Below are 18,075 nucleotides of genomic sequence, written 5' to 3' on the forward strand. Positions count from 1 at the left end.
ATTCCACTTCCCCCTCCCCTGGGACCCGGAGAAGCAGGAGGAGGAGAAGTGAAAAAGGGAAAAAAAAAAAAAGTTTTGGATGGAAGTGGAGGCCAATCAGGAGCCAGAAGGGCCCGCCTCTCCTGTTTAAGTGTCAACTCCAGCATTCCCCCCGACCCGTTTACTCGCTCCGGATTAACTCCTTCAGCCCAGCCTCTGCCGAGATCAAAGAGCCCGCTCTCACAGCAAGAAGCCTCTGGATTTCAGGGGAGTTACTCCTGATTTACACGGAGACCAGACGCAGACCCTCCTTCTCCCCAGCTTACACCCGTTTCACCCCCACTGATTCCAGAGGACTTGCTCCTGATTGCCATGGCAGAGTCCGACCCTTGGGGACTGAATCGGCGCCCACCGATTCCAGGGAGACCCGCCGAGAGCAGAGTCAGCCCCTTACCTTTCAGACAGCATTGTCGCCAGGGCTGAAAGCAAACCTGCTGCATCCAGTTTTTCCTCTGCAGTCCACAATATCCCCCCCATATCAGCCAGCGCAAATGCACCCTGTGGTCCAGAAGCAAATGCGGTCACACAGGGAGTGCGGACTCTGAACAGAACAACCCCCAAGCAGCTGGATGCTGAGGGTTTGAACGAAGCTGTTTTCCTAAAGCCAAAATAAAGCACCAGGCTTTATGGACTCGCCAGTAAAGCAGATTCCTAGTGTTTGCCTATGAGAATAAAATGACCCAAACAACACTGTTCCTTCCCCATTTTTTTTTTTGTGTGTGTGTGTGGTGTGCGCGTGATGGGGGGAATTCCTGAAACTATCCCATCTCATGATTTAGAGAAATAGAAACCACAGCTAGCTTGCTACCGGAGTGTCTTTCCAGGGAGTGGGATTCCTAGAGCTGGAAGCAGACCCAGGAAAATCACCTGTTGGCAGGTGCTCAGCAAGCAGAAAGCAGAACACAGCTCCAACAGAAAGCAGATGTTCTTGGCTGGGAAAGTTTTTAGAACCATGGAGCAGCTGTTGTGAAGGGGAGAGAGAAATAACCCCTTTGATAGATTGTTTCTTACCTCCTAAGCGCCCTTTCCCACTTGCCCCAAGAGACACCAAAGCTTTGCATTTTGCTCCAGACCCCATTAAAAATCCTATGGAAGGTCATCACTGGTGCTGCTTCTGCAGCCAGCCCTATGGAAAGGGGCCTCACTTTGCAAAGCCCCCCTCAGGTCTCAGGAACCGCCGTGGAGTTGCAGGTGCTCAGGATTGGGCCAAAACTTCCTTTCCCTTCCAGTGCATGAAACCCCAGAGATCAGCCAATCTAACCTGTGTTTTAAATCTTTTGAAAGATTCCTTAAAGAATCCTTAAAACATTTGAAAGGCTAATGCAGCATTTTGAAGCTCTAGCCACCAGGAAATCTAGTTTATGGCCAAGACTTGGGGGGTGGGGCAGAATCACGGTTTACAGGCTATTTTCCCTCCACAAATGTCTTAGTATGGGGAGTATTTACATCCGCCCCTCTCTCTGATGGTCTCTATTTAAAAACCAAGTCTCTACCTATATAGTAAACACACAGCAGTGTCTCCAAATAGAGTGCTACCCAGGGCCAAGTTTCTAATTACTGCTTGTCTTTTTAAAGAGAGCTGTAAAAACAACATGGTGGGAATCCATCTGTGACCTCTCTCTCAGTGGCTCAGTATCAAACGTGCTCAGTTTACAAATAAAGGTTCCCCCCCACCCCGCCAACTCACTGTGGGATCTGAAAGTCAAGCTGGGGCCTCTCTCACCCACCCATCAGCATCTATAATAAGGAGGCTGCTCTTGGCTCTTAGCTGCTAATCCCGTTGCTTGGGACGCATGAGCTAGAATGGACTCCTGCACACTCTCTCTGTGCTTCCTAGGGGACAGAGGACTAAGACGTACTGCATATTTATTTTGTAATTAAAGCCTGCAGATAGGACTCTGCTGCACATGGCTTGGTGGTGTAAGATGAGGCCATTTTTCCCATAGTGATTTTTCTGGAAGAATGTCACTTTCAGCATCACTTCACATTGCTATTTTTTGGGTTACTTTAAGAAAAGTTCACAGTCGTGACATGGCCCTTCTGTAGTGTCTTTCCTCCAAGAACCTCAGCACACTGATGACTAGAGCCTCACAATCCCCTGTCCTGTGAGGTTGATATTATCATCCCCATTTAAAAGATGGGGAAACTGAGGCACAGATAGATGACATCTGACAGGGTCATGCAGAGAGTCAATGAATGGAACCCAGGAATCCTGACTGATTCCTTTTCTTTAATGATATGCCATCCTTCTCATCAACTCTCACTGCCCTAGCATCTAGCCCTATAATGTGAGCAGAAACAAATCCGACTAGGGTTTGGTAAAAGGGAATCTGGAGGTAACAGGTTATAAATTATGACCACAACAAGCTTGACTATGGCAGTAACATCTTCACAAGGCACAGGGGACACATCTTTCCAATACAACACAACTCATTTCTTATCCTCCCCTTCCACAGCCATGCCTTTGACCTATGAGGACACATTTATATCTTAGATTTTAGGCAGCCCTGGTTTTCATTAGTGGTTTTGTCTGCAAACAGTAGCTCGTAGTTTCTTGTAGCTGATACAAGTCTCTCAGGACTTGTTAAAATCAGTTCTAAGGAGTGCTTTGGGATAACATAACCAAACCTGGTTTTCACCTCTGGCTTCAGGCACTGTCCTTTCACAGATCTGAGGAGCAGATAAAAAAAAAGAACCCACTGACTTCTCTGGAGTATTTGTTTCTCTTTGTAACCCTTTCAGATCCACTTTACAAACCACCAACAGAGAACAGGAATTTATGGTTCAGTGCCCGTGACACTGAAGTCAGTGGCAAAGCTCCCTTTGATTTCAATGGGAGTAGGATTGGGACTTTAATTTCCATAGGAGGGGCTGAGCATATAAAAGCATCTAATTAATAATCAGTGTGAATTTAAAGCCCCTTTGATCAAATTGTTTGCAAACTCTTTCCCCTTCCCCTCTCCAAACACCTGAATCTATCACTGCACTGAGCCAGGAGACTAAGAAACAGAAACCTCAGGGAAGTCACCAATCTTCAAAATGCAGAACCCCAGTCCTAAGGTGCTGACTCTTGTGTGAGTTTTGCTTCCAGGATTGGGCCCGTTGCACATGCTCCCATGATTATGTAGCAACGAAAAGCCTCTAGTATTACTGATCGCTTTCACCTGCCACCCCTGATACATTGTCTTGGGTCACCTGCCTAATTTGGAGGTTTACTTCTTTTTTGGAGCACTGACTCAGAGCTGTGTCTCTTTTCTGTGCTTTCCCTGTTTAATTTGCACTCAGTTCTCTGCCTTCCCTGTGCTGTCTAGGGACAACATCTCTGAAGTACATACAGTCCTACCACTCCAAAAACAACCGCTAGATGTCAGCGCTGTTTTAGTCTCTCTTGCTAGTGTAAATAATGAACTCCCGGCAAGGGGAATAGTCAGTGTCTTAAAGTGTGTTCTCAAATCACACAGACAGTTATAAGAAGGGTTGGGGAATAATGTTTAGTCAGCTGAATTCAGTATCTATCTATCTGTTCATCCAGTGATAGATCAGCTGGTAATCATCCAGGTTGAATTACCTTCACACAGTGAATATCACTCTGATTTGACTAACGCTTGGAAGTGTGTTCTCTACTGAATTCTCAGCTGGCAGCTGCCTGAGCCTGGCCCCCAATATTCCCCCTGTGTGACTGTCAGTTTCCATGAAAGAACTAGCAATGATCAGCCCGAGGAGACAACTTTTCCCATACAGGAGAACAATTTGAACAGGCCTTACGCTGCAAATATTGGCTCAAGATGCAGCGAGGCATCCGGAGTCATGGGATGTTGAATTTGAGATTTTCATTCAGGCCTGTAGCTGATAGTGAAGTGTGCAAATGAAGAAAAAAGAAAAAAAAGAAAAAAGACAGGGAATTATTTGTGTACACAGGGCCTGACTCTGAGTTCACTTCCATAGTGTGAACCCAGAGTAACTCCACTGAAACTATCAGAGTAAATTCAGAGTAACTAAAAACAGCATTTGGCCCAGCCTATGTAAATACTGTATCTCCTGAGGTTGAAATAATACATTTGATTAGTTTTCCTTTAAAACAAAACCCAGTGGATAGGAACAAATCTCTTTAGGAAAAGATCCATGGACAGGATCTGTTTCTTGCCAGATTATTTTCTAGTGTGCTCATTGAAAAACGTCTTGATCATAAAGATGTGAAACTACAATGCCGACAAATGTTGATAGCTTAGCATTTTCTTTAGCTAACTTGTGAAAAAGAATCACAGCCCTGCTTAGCACCTGTACCGCTCAAGATCAGTGCATAATAAATGGGCAAGTGCATCCAACACCAATATATATCATTGTAGGATATCAATCTACAATAAGTGTATTAAACACTCAATCGTGTAAATTTGGCCACCAGAGGTCACCCTTGATCTACAAGTATTGTTATTTTAGACTTTAAACACACAAATCCCTGCAATATTATGCAAAGAATCATTCACATTTCTCCTCACTATAATGCTTTACTCCATTTATACATGTCCGTTTAGGGCCTTGACATTTTCGTTTCAGTTAGTTTTTAAAAATACATTTCTATTGAATTACAGAACTAAGGAGGATATTATCTGCCTCCAGAGGGCAGTCTTGATTGACTGTGGTTTCAAATTATTTTCCACACTGACACTCCAGTCCATGGTACCCTTAGACACAGGTATATGAGTGTGCTTTAAGGAGAACAGGTTTAAAGCTTTCCAAAAATAGAAACTAAACAATAGCCCCATCATTCCAACTCAATTAGTAACTTACAAGGAAACATGCTAAGAAAACGTTTGATAACAAGCTTGCGGTTTAGGCGCTGGCTGATGCCTCAGGAAACATGGGTTTAAGTCCTACCTTTCCGACCTTTGGCAAATTAGTTTAATTGCTCTGTGCCTCAGTTTCCCCTGAGGATAATGCTTCCTTTCTGCCTCTTGTTGTCTGGCTTGCCTATTTAGACATAATAAAATGAGCTTATTTGTATTATAGCAGTGCCAAAGGACCCCAGCTGAGATCAGGGCCCCATTGTGCTAGGCTCTGTACAGAATAAGAGACAGAATGTAAACTCTTCAGGGAGGAACTATTATGTGTCTGGCACAATGAGACCCCACTCTTGGTGCTGTCTTAATGTCTATAAATGACGATACATTCCTACATTTCTGGACACAGGTAAGGTGCGACCTACATTTACCCTCACAGCACTCCCAGAGTGAGGGACATGCTAAGATCCCCATTTTTCCAATGCGGAACTTGCTGAAAGCCTATGGCAGAGCTGGGACTTGAACCAGGTCTCCTATTTCCTGTGGCTAGGGTTCTAGCCAAGCACTTCCTTCCCAATACTTCTTAGCTCTTTTCATCTGCAGCGCGCCAAGTGCATTACAAAGGAGGGCAGTATTATTAGCCCCATTTTACAGATGGGGGAACAGAGGCCCAGGGCGGTGAAGAGATTTGCCCAAGGTCACCCAGCAGGCCAGTGTCAGGCATAAAGCGTAGATCTCCTGAGTACCAGTCTAGTGCTCTATCCACCAGATGCACATACCTGTTTATTTCCACATTGCATTTCATACTTTTATTTCCCTTTTACACTATGATGGAAAAAGTCACATCTCTTCCTTCCTTGTTTCGCCCTTTCCCCTGCTCAGTATTTCTTTCTTCAGTGAATTTAGCCCTGGAATGACACCAAACTCCTCTCTTCTACATGGTAACAGGCCTGGAGATGGGTGAGAGAGGATTGCACTTTCCATGGGCTCGTTGGTGCTTTTGCTGTCTCTGCGGAGATGGATTAAACACGCTGGTGATTTTGGGGATGTGCATTAGGCACCAGGCTGAGACTCAGCAACTCATTCCATACATGTCTTCACAGACCCCTCACACAGCAGTTCCTTTTGGCCACTAATGAGCGGTGCATGATTTGATTCGGTCCCCTAGCCATGACAGATTTCCTAGCCCACTATCAGTCCCCCAGGCCACCCAATCCCCCTTGGCTTATGTTTCCTATGGCTCCTGAGACACACCAGCTCTGCCTTGTTTTATCCTCATCAGCAACACTGATGCTGCCAGGCAAGCAATGGGCTGATGGGTTTGTGAGCCTTTTCCCTCTGCTGAGTGACTCCAACAAAGCACGTGGGATGGAGGGGTGTGGCACATGGCATGAGTGGCTTCTGGCTGGACTATTTCAGTGGTGGATCCATAGGCAAGGGGGGGCTAGCCCAAGCCTGGCTTTGCAGCCGCAGGGCAAGTGGTCTGCCTCCCCCAGCAAGGTGGCACCTGCACTGTGAGGTTGCGTTGCCGAGGTCTCCTCCCCTGGGCCCTGAGATCCTTTCCACCCATCCCAAAGCCACAGGCAGAAGGAGGCGGCCAGGTTGCAGGGCAATAGCAGAACCCAAACTCCAGCATGAACTTCCCCAGCTGGGATAGATTCTTGTGTGGGGCTTTCGCCCAGCTGCTAGGGCAGGGTGGTGCTGTTCCCAGGCCTGAAAGTTTTAAATGGTACAACAGGGGCATCACTGGGTGAAACCCTGCAGAACTGAATGAGGGAAGGGGAGGGGAAAATCCTACTTGCTAGTGAAACCCAGGGGCTGATGTAACTCAGGGCACAAGAGGCTAAGCAACTCATTCCATACATGTCTTCACAGCCCACAGCAGCAGCTAGATTGCAGCGGCAATGTCCCCTGTCCCCACTCTGCAGCTCCAAGAAGAGAGAACAAATCTAAGGACACAGCCACAGAACATCCATCCACTAGTGGACAGGGCAGGGGGCCCTCACATGCTTTCCTTCCCTCCCCACATCCCCACTCTCTCTTCCCCTCCCCCGTTCGCCTTTATTTTCTCTAACTTATTTCTCCTCTTTGTGGGGCAGGAACTCTCCTCCATTTGTTCCCATGGTGCAGATCCTCCCCACCCTGCCCCATTTCACCCCTGAGCATCTTTCTCCCCGCCCCATCTCTCCTCTCTCTTGTGTCTCCCACTGTTCTTCCCTTCACCTCCTGGCCTCTCTGCAGCAGTTCAAGTAGGTGCAAACAGGAGGGGGCGTTCTGCTTCTTTCCCTTCTGAGTGATCCTGCCCCACAGTCCCCTTCCTTGTGCTCTGGGAGCACAGCACGCCTTCAGCCAGCTCCTTTGCCTCAGTCCCGCTGACCCATGCACACAGCTTGAACCTGGGGGCCAGGAGCAGAGAGATGAGAGGGGGAGCCCCCCCAAAATGCATCACTCAGATAAGAGATCAATCAGGGAGCAGCTGCAATGTGGCTCTGCCTTCAGTTTTAACACTGAGCTGGGGCCACAGATCTACCCGTGGCTGGGAATCCCACCTGTTGGCAAATACCCCACAGTACCCTCCAGTCCTGGGTCAGACTCTTACAAGGGGCACGGTTTGGGATTGTGAGATAGTCTCCCACCTACTGCAGAGGGAGGGAGAAGCGTGTGGGAGATTCCCCCTGCTGGCAGCCCCAACATCAAAGGGCCCCTCTTTAAGTCAAGCTCTGCTCCTGCCAGCACAGCCGTGCTTGAGAGTTGTGCTTATTTCCCCTTCCACGGGGCCAGACTAGGCCACGGCAGGACTGAGAGCTCAGGGGATGCTGCAGGACTGCAGAGCGGAGATGGTCATGGCGCAAGGCCTCCCCAGGGGGAGAGGTGTAGGGTTCCCCTGCATCCTGTTCCTCACAGGCCTACCAGGCCCTGGATTTGGGTTTGGTTCTGAACCTTGGGGGAGGGGGCTGGAGAGCAAGATTCTGACTAGCAGCCTCCACCACAGGCCATGCCAGCCTTATGCACACTACGGTGCAACATACTGGCTGGTGCCTGTGGGTTCCCCTGTCCTCGGAGGGCTATTGGGGATAATAATCAGGGCAGCTCCCCCGACTGCTAAGCATGATTCTCCCACAGAGGATGTGTAGAGGCTTGTGGATTTATTTGCAATATCCTGTCTTTGATGCCACAGGTGCCCGGTTCGGTGGTCAATCCATCTGCACAGATCCATTACAGAGGGGCACCCAGCTGTGGGATCCACATTGTTTCAGGAAGAGCTTTCATAGAATCATAGAAGATTAGAGTTGGAACAGACCTCAGGACGTCATCTAGTCCGACCCCCTGCTCAAAGCAGGGCCAAACACAAACTAAATCATCCCAGCCAGGGCTTTGTCAAGCCGGGCCTTAAAAACCTCTAAGGATGGAGATTCCACCACCTCCCTAGGTAACCCATTCTAGTGCTTCATCACCCTCCTAGAGAAATAGTGTTTCCTAATATCCAACCTAGACTTCCCCCACTGCAACTTGAGACCATTGCTCCTTGCCACCACTGAGAACAGCCGAGCTCCATCCTCTTTGGAACCCCGCTTCAGGTAGTTGAAGGCTGCTATCCAATCCCCCGTCACTCTTCTCGTCTGCAGACTAAATAACCCCAGTTCCCTCAGCCTCTCCTCGTAAGTCATGTGCCCCAGCCCCCTAATCATTTTCGTTGCCTTCCGCTGGACTCTCTCCAATTTGTCCACATCCCTTTGCCTGGCTTGGAGCGCGTGTGCTCCGATGACCCCTGCTGCCGGCCCAGAGAAGGTACAAGTGCTGTGTCTGGCGGCAGATCTTACTTGGCCTCAGGTGTCAGCAGCCTGCGGAGCCAAAAGGCTGATGCTCTGTTTCCTAGGCAGGATGTGAAGCTGGGAGCAGAAGAATTGAAACATTATTTGCAGACTTTTCCCTCCACTCACTTGGCTGAAATGTCAAATGTCTAGAACTGGAAAGAAAGTTTTGATGCAATGGATATCTCTGTATTCAGGCAGCACAGATCTGCACGGGGCAGATCTCTTTCAGGCCAGAGTCGGTGGGTTCTAGGCCCTCTGTTTACAAAACCTTGCCAGGAGGCTGCAGAACACTGGCTGGCGGCTGATGGAGAGCTGGCTGGTCACCTGGTTTTGGCCCCTCTTTATTCCCAGCAGCTCGATCCCTGATGTAGTGGGAGGAAGCAGGTGGCCTAGTGGTTGGGAGCATGAGGTTCAATTCTCAGCTCTCCTACAGTGGGGGAAGTCTGTCTATCTGTAAATTGGGGGTAAATAGCCTTGCCTTTCCTCACCGGGATGTTGAGGATAAATTCATGAAAGATGTGGAGGTGCTCAACTATTGCACCGACAGCAGCCAAATAAGGGTCAGTCATAGACTAAAGTCAGCTACCAATATTTCCACTACTTTCCCAATGTGATTTTCCACATAGGCAATTGCTGCAGGGGTCTTACGTGTTTATGGAGGGGAAAGAGGTGGCCATGCAGAGCTAGATGGGAGAGGAGCATTTTACTGAGAGAGAAAGGGTGGTTGTATGGTTAAGGTGCTGGATTAAGTCTCATGAGCCCTGGGCTCACTCCTGGCTCTGCCACAGACTCTGTGTGACCTTGAGCAAGTCCCTTAAAGTCACAGTTGCTCAGTTCCCCTTGTCTAGGACAGGGAGCGTATGCTGGTTAGCACACAATGGTAAAGCGTGAGAATCCCTGCTCTAACTATGCTGGTTTATAGGCTGACAAGAAAACAAATGACCTGTAGAACAGCTCGCTCACCCTACATGTGTCTTTGGTATTTGGATTGTGAATCCCCATTACACCAGGTTTATTCCTGAAGTGTAAACTTCGGGCAAACTGTCGGGCTTCCCCAGCTCAGGAGCTTCGCAATTCCGTGAGCGCAGTATTTCTGGTTTTGTTTTGAACCTGAGCTACGCTCCGCATCCATCTTTCCAGCTGGGACATCCTGCAGGAGGCTTATTAATCTGGGAGGAATCCTGTATAAAACAGGAGCGTACAGTACAATGGGCTGTAAATCTCAGGGTTGCATATGAGGGCTCCAGTACCTGTGGATGCATTTTACATTAAATACCTGCATGATGTTTTGCTTCTGCTGCCTCATTGGGAGGCATTTTACAGACAGGGAATTGAGACAGAGAGACTACGTGACTCAACTAAGGTCTCACAGGAAGCTTGTGGTAGAACAGAGGTCCCTGGAGCCCAGGCTCGTGTACTAACCCCTGAGCAACCCTGCCTCTCATGCAAGTGTTTGGTCAGACAAGCCACTACAGAAAAGCACCGATCTACAACGAGTATCCGTTGATTTGGAAGGACAGTTCACTGACCAATTGCTCTTCCCAGGGCCCGAAGGAGGGTTGAACCTTTGAAAGGTTGGGGGTTACAGAAAAGAGCAGGTGGATGCTTTGCTGAAGCTCAGTTGAGCTACATGCAGCCCTCAGGCCTGCAAAGCTGGGCTGGAGGTGTGGTAAGAACGGACTTGCTTGGGATATTTAGGTATTTCCAGATTGAGCACCAGCCAAGGCAGGAGTGACAGAAAAGTACCTCTATGCAGTGTTGGAGCTGTGACAGTCCCAGGATATTAGAGACAAGGTCGGGGAGGTAATAGCTTTTATTGGAGCAACTTCTGTTGGTGAGAGAGAGAGAGACACAAGTCTTTGAGCTACACACAGGGCCGTCCCTAGTGGGGTGCAGGGCTCAGGGTGGAAGTGACGAAGTTGTCACTTCCAGGACCGACCCATCACTCCCAAGACCGACCGTGGGGCCCAGAGCAGTCGCCCCCATTCACCGTACCCAAGGAACAGCTCTTCAGGTCTGGGAAACGTACTCAGAGGGTCACAGCTCACTACAAGGTAGAGCAGATTGTTTAGCATCAGTAGGTAACACATGTTTAAAGGCCCAGTCAAGGTGAAGTGGCCCATACCTGGACATTCTCAGAGCTCTGCAGAAATGAAACTTCTTGCTTGTCAGGAACTACAGCATGGAGGCAGGGAATGCCACTTGAAAAAATAAACTGGTTTGCTCATCCCTAGCCTCCATATAGAGGGGGCCTAGAAGGGCAGAGACCCATGGAGCAATAGAAGAAATTTCTATTTCTTCCTCAAAACAGTTGCTTAGCAAGGTAGCCCACTCGAGGGGAACTGGCTGTCTTAAGAGCTTCGGTACGCCAGGGAATTCTGGCATTGCTGTAGTTTCACTCGTGCAAACCCCTAATTGTAGATGTGCTGCATGCTGTAAAAAAGTGACTTGCATTAGTGAAGTTTACCCAACTTTTTACGCCAGCATGACGCATTTACACAAGGGGTTTGCACTCATGCAGCTACAAGCGTGCAAAACACCCCAGCATAGACGGGCCACATACCATTTGGGGCCTAAGTTAAGCAACTCCTGTGTAAGAATTACTTTTTAACTAGGAATACGGTGATTCATGTAGGCTTGTCCTTTTGGAGGTGTTCAGTAGAGGACAAGGCCCCATACAAATACACTCTACTCTGGCTCCTAATCGGTTGGCATTGATTTGTTTAGACAGATGTGTAACTCTCCCAGGCCAACCCTGTGTATATCTGCAGCTTTTGCATACATAACACAGACAGATGGACATCAGTGTCTTTACATGGCCCCCCCGTCACTATAGTATCCGAGTGCCTTACAATCGTTAATGCATTCAGACACCCACAAGAGCAGAGCAGTGCACAGAGAGACTAAGCGAGCAAGAATTGCTCCCAAGTTTCCCCATGTTGTCGGCTAGTCACCTAACACTCCTATGGAGGTTATTTGGCAAATACCATGGGCCAGATAGATCCCTGCTGCAAATCCTCTGACTGCTTGGAATGACAGCAGGGATGGGTTTGGCCCTAGGTGTACAACGGCCTCCCAACGTTCAGATTGCCTCCATTTCTCCCCAACGATCCCACTAGGACCCAGCCAGATTTCATTCCTGTCAGCCTTCTCCAAAGAGCAGCCAAACAGCTTGGTTTGATCTACCCTCTCTCCCTGGAGACAGGATACTTCTTCCTGATCAGGTGGTCAGGACGGAGCTCCTGGCTTAGGCAGCGGGGAGCGCTCAGTATGTCCTATTGGGCTGCAGTCCAGTTTCTGACGCAGCCAACATGACAAGTGGGGTAATAAAGCCAGAATTTCCTCTGCTAGAACCTTTCCACTCTGTCTCTGGCTTTGAGTGCTCTACCAGGCTATTTTAAACTAGTGCTCTTTTTGAACTGCAGCATATGGGAGATCGTTGGGGTTTTCCACCCCTCCCCCCTTCATTTGACTTTGCAAAGTGGCTTCAGAATGTAAAAAAACAAAAATAAAAATCTCTCTGCCTTTGGAAACACACCAATGGGAGCAGAGAGAGCTGGGAGAAGGGCTGAGGAGGAAGCATTTGGATCCAGAGCAGATTTAAAATTCCACATTAGGTTGGGATTTTGAGTTTAAATCAAGGCAAGGGTTAATGTTTGGATCCAGTGCTGCCCGGATCTCACTAGCTAATCTTGGGAGAGTTTAGCCTCATCTGAACCAGATCTGGAAAAACCAGCTCCTTCTGTGTCTGGATACTATCTATTTTAGATCGCACCACTCCCACTTACAACCTACAATTCAGGGCTGACTCCCATCAAAGAGAGTGGAATTACCGGAGTGTAAAGCAGCAAAATCTAGCCCCAAGTGCCTTGAAAGAGATTTACAGTGCAATCCCAACAATGCATCTTTCCCCCATTTCTTGTCTTAGTTGATTCACAGATGCACATACAAAGGGCACCATGGTGTTTGCAGTTTACATAACAGTGAAGAGATCCCATTCAGATTTCTCTTTACTGCACCTTTAAAGGTAATAGAGTCTCTGCCAGCAGCAGGTGAGACACTAGGGACCATTCTGTGTCAGAGGTCAGATGCAGAATGGTACAAAGAGAATCACTGCATGTTCCCTCTTTGACTTGAAGGAAAACAAGAAAGCACAAAGATAATCTGAAATAAAAATTCCACCTGTGACCCTACGAGCCCCTCAGTGCCAACTGGCCAAGGGCCCATTGTTCTGTAATGCCTGACACTCATTGCACCCAACACATTTCTGTCATAGGAGTTATCTGTAAAGAGCATCATGGGAAGTAGCAAATGAGAGCTGGTGACACCCCAGTCATGAATGTTGTTGCAGAATATATGTACCGATGGGGGATAAAAAGTTATATACTTGTGCTGGAAATAGGTCCCGAAATATGTTTTGGGGCAGGCTTGATAAACAAGTTTGTTCTAGACAAAGGGATGCTGATTTGCCTGTGTCTACAATATAAACTGAGCATCGGGACACCAGAGACAACGGGCAGTTCATTTGCATCGGAGATAAACCCCAGTTATAAGGAGAACGAGTAAACAGCATGGTGTTGGACACCCCACAATCTGAACCCAGGGGTCATCTTGACACTTGAGACAATGACAATGAATGCTGGGGACTATAAAGAGAAGCAAAAGGGCTTCTTAGCCATCACTGAGCGATCAGTGCTCTTTGTGTCTATGCATGGCCTCTCCTACCATGGGAGAGACACGTGTTCCCTTCACAGCAAGATACCTTGAAATGATCAGATTTCCAAATCTCTGCTGTTTGTTTATCAAGGGGACTGGGTTAGGAATCAGAAGAGCTGGGTTTTACTCCCAGCTCTTCTACTGCCAGTGACCTACCGGTAAATCACTTCCTGTCCTCGTGCCTCAGTTTCCCCCCTATGTAACATAAGTTTAGTACTACTGCCCCTCCTTAATAACAGAGCTTAAAGTGCCTTATAATGTGTACTCCAGTAACCCCTAGCAGGCCCAACCAAGATAGAGGGCCCCAAATCTGTGGATGAAACGCACTACATGAGAGCTAGGTATTAGCTCCTAGAGGAGTCCTCCTCCTTCAGCAATGCCTAGTATCTGCGGCATCAAAGGCAGGCAAATCCCAATAAGTGCATTTGGCTGACTGTGCAATGCTTGACCCTGTGTGCGATCCCTTTTTGCCTCCTTGAGGAATTCTTATAGCCACAGACGGAGATATCCCGAGGGAACAGAGACACATGTGGGAGATCTCCCCCGCTTACACATAAACTACTCTCTCCAGTAGTGAATCCATCCGGGGACAATGTTAACCGCAGATGCAGGAGATGCAGAGCATGAATATTCCCTCCAGCTGTCACTCAAAGGAAAGATCATTACAAAGAAACCTGCAGTCTCCTTAAGTTTTTCAAGAGCATCCCAGCAGCAACAAGACCCACCTGCAAGCTGCCGTCAGCGTCAGGCCAAGGGACACTGCGGTGCGGGGTGCTTAGTGCAGTCTGCAGCCCCGAGGTGTCAGGAGCAGGTTCTGGAACCTTTCCCTTCTTTTGCCTTCCAACAGGACTTTTGAGAGTTTAATCCACAGCCTATTTCATTCACCTCCTCTGTCCAACTCAAAGGGCACCACTCACCCTCCCCCACTTGTATATTAATGAGCATCAAGGCCTTTGTACAAGGCACGGGTAAAACCTCAGCTGGAATACTGTGTCACACCCATGCTGTCCTTTGTATTGCTGCAGCACCTAGGAGCCCTGCTCATGAACCAGGATCCCTCTGCGCTAGGTGCTGTACAAACATAGAACAAAGACAGTACATGTTCAAGAAAGGCAAATTCAAACAGGCGCAGGTGCAGAAAAGAGCTATTGGATGATCACAGCCAATCTCACAAGGAGGCAGCTAAGAGCCCTTAGCCTTCATTTTCCTAGGCTAAACAAGCCAAGAGGGGATCCGATTGCTCTCTGACAATACATCAGGTGAAGGTTACAGAGAACCTGCACCCTCATGCACAGGCCCAGCTCACCTCAGTTGCTCCTTTATCGGCCCATTCGAAGGAAAGCATCAAATTCAAGCCCTTCTATTCATAGGGATGTGCCAGAGGCTGCAGGCCCCTCAGGGCAAACATAGCTCCTCCCAAACCCCCAAAGTAAAACAAGGTTACACCACAGCAGCTCTTCAGTCCCATTTGAAGGCCACCGTTCCCAGCACACCCAACCCAGAGTCATAAGCCCTCTGTCCCACTTCCTTTAGCTCCTGTTTCGGGGCCCTGCTCCTCAGGCCTCCTACTACAGAGTGCCAAGACCCACTTCTTGCCCAGGAGTCATCTCCTGGGACCCCAAGTCAGGGTTCCTCACAGCATGTCACTCCCCAGGCCCCTCACCTCCGCTCCTGGGGATCTCTCCCCCTAAGCCAACCCCTTGCTTCTAGGCCTGGCTTGCACTGACTATGTTGGTTCTTCCCCTCACTCCTCAGCAGACAACTTAGCAGCGTCCCCAGCTCTAGCCAATCCTCCAAAGAACTGGCCGCAGCACTCATCAGCAGCTGCTTACAGATACCATTCTCCTTCAAGTTTCCTGCAGCTTTCCCCCTCTGGCAACTCTCTGCTGCTCCATCCATTTCTCCTCCATTCTCAGGAAACTCTCACATGAACTCTGCCTTACTTTAACTCTAGCTCAGGCTCAGGCCTTTTAAATAGCCCCAGTGCCTTCTCTGAAGCCCATTGGGGGGCGGGGGGGAGCAGCTGACCAGTCACAGGTGCACTGGGCCGCACTCTCTCTTAAAGGGCCAGTTGTGCCATTGGTGCCAACTGGCAAAGGGCTCACTGTTTTTTACAAGCAACTCCTGTCTCAGACCTGACAAACTCGCTACGCCCAATACACCACTTTCATGGTATTTATCCATGAAGGGTAGCCTGTGAGGGCTCTCCTGAAAGCTTGTAACTTATCAGTACTCCTAATCATTGTGAGATGAGCATAGGGGTAATATTTAGGAAATAATGTAACTATACTTAGAACTATGCCTTGTGGTCTTGGAGTAAAAGCTAGTCACCAGGGAATCATGTGTCTTGGGGAAGGCCCATTCCAGTGGGAGGGAGCTGTCACCCCTCTTCTGGTGATGTAATACAAGGCTCAATTGTCTACCTTTGCCCCATCCCAGAACAGTCAATGGAAAACCGTCAAAGACAACTGCAAACAATCAAACCCACTTGGAGGTAAAAAAAGAACATTACAACAGACGGGGATGGCCCTGCCTGTGAATAAAGACAAAAGACGGATTCAGTATATCACAGGGTGGAGAAAGACACCCTGCATCGATTCACTGAGGAGGTATCTTGCTGAGCAGGGGCGTGCCATGAAAGATTGGGTCCTGGCTCCATGGGGCTAGCAAGCACTGCAAAAGGCGGTACTTTGGGGTGAGGATCTACTTTGCTGGGGTGGAAGGGTGACTAGCAGGAAGTGTAGGCCCTAGTTTGCATTATCCGATTTTGTTTTGAGTATAGCTATGTGTTTCCAGCATGCACACTTGTTTCGGTTGGCGTCTCTGTTCTTTCTTAAGCAAAATTTCCTCTTGTTGCACTAGAACTGACAGCACCTGCTGTGTGTGGGATAGGAGCAGTGGGCTGAGGGAAAACTGGTGAACTGGGGCACACTGCTCCTTTGGCGACAGAGGACCTGGGATATCTGTGGGTGTCCAGTGGTCAGGGGATAGATATCACAGGGGCACACCTTGAAGGGACTCGGCATCTGGGCAGGTTCAGAGGTGGGTGCTTAAGCAGTTGACAGGCTGGTTGTGTTAGGGAGCTGACACCCAGCTGGCATAGGCAAGACCGTCGGACTGGAGGCACGTGGCAACTCGGCAACTCCCAGCCGGGGTGCACTGAGACGCGTCGCACCAGTCACCCTATGACAGGTGGTAAGCCCGGGGGCTGTGGGGAGTGGGGAAGGAGAGGTATTTAAACTAAAGGACAATGTTGGCATAAACAAATGAGGTAAACTGGTGAGGAAGAAATTGAGGCTGGAGCTTAGAAGTAGGTTTCTAACCATCAGAGTGAGGCTCTGGCACAGCCTCCTAGTGGAAGTAGTCAGACCAAACAATCGAACTAGCTTTAAGTTGGAGCTTGCTAAGTTTATGAGCAGGGTTCCATGATAGGGTTGCCTGTGATAGCAGGGGATGGGACTCTGTGACCAAAGAGGTCCCTCCCAGTCTGATATTCTTAATGATGGTCCTGCAAAACTGGCTTAGTAGAAGCCCATTCAGGCCCATTGGGATGCTATGGCCAGAAACCAGTGCTGGACACTTGGAGGAGAGGAAGGTGATCAAGAACAGTCAACATGGATTCACCAAGGGCAAGTCATGCCTGACCAACCTGATTGCTTTCTGTGATGAGATAACTGGCTCTGTGGATATGGGGAAAACAGTGGACAGGATATACCTTGACTTTAGCAAAGCTTTTGGTATGGTCTCCCACGGTATTCTTGCCAGCAAGTTAAAGAAGTATGGATTGGATGAATGGACTATAAGGTGGATAGAAAGGTGACTAGATCGTCGGGCTCAACAGGTAATGATCAATGGCTTGATGTCTAGTTGGCAGCCGGTATCAAGCAGAGTGCCCCAGGGGTCGTTCCTGGGGCCGATTTTGTTCAACATCTTCATTAATGATCTGGATGATGGGATGAATTGCACCCTCAGCAAGTTCGCGGATGACACTAAGCTGGGGGGAGAGGTAGATGCAATGGAGGGTAGGGTTAGGGTCTAGAGTGACCTAAACAAATGGGAGGATTGGGCCAAAAGAAATCTGATGAGGTTCAACAAGGACAAGTGCAGAGTCCTGCACTTAGGATGGAAGAATCCCATGCACTGCTACAGGCTGGGCACTGACTGGCTAAGCGGTTCTGCAGAAAAGGACCTGGAGATTACAGTGGACGAGAATATGGATATAAGTCAACAGTGTGCCCTCGTTGCCAAGAAGGCCAACGGTATATTGGGCTGCATTAGTAAAGAGTATTGCCAGCAGATGGAGGGAAGTGATTATTCCCCTCTATTCAGCACTGGTGAGGCCACAACTGGAGTACTGTGTCCAGTTTTGGTCCCCCCACTACAGAAGGGATGTGGACAAATTGGAGAGAGTCCAGCGGAGGGCAACAAAAATGATAGGGGGCTGGGGCACATGACTTCTGAGAAGAGGCTGAGGGAACTGGGCTTATTTAGTCTGCAGAAGAGAAGAGTGAGGGGGAGATTTGATAGCAGCCTTCAACTACCTGAAGGGGGGTTCCAAAGAGGCTGGAGCTTGGCTGTTCTCAGTGGTGGCAAATGACAGAACAAGAAGTAATGGTCTTAAGTTGCAGTGGGAAAGGTCTAGGTTGGATATTAGGAAAGACTATTTCACTAGGAGGGTGGTGAAGCACTGGAATGGGTTACCTAGGGAGGTGGTGGAATCTCCATCC

Source organism: Eretmochelys imbricata, chromosome 22 (genome assembly GCF_965152235.1).
Source record: "Eretmochelys imbricata isolate rEreImb1 chromosome 22, rEreImb1.hap1, whole genome shotgun sequence".
NCBI classification, from domain to species: domain Eukaryota; kingdom Metazoa; phylum Chordata; order Testudines; family Cheloniidae; genus Eretmochelys; species Eretmochelys imbricata.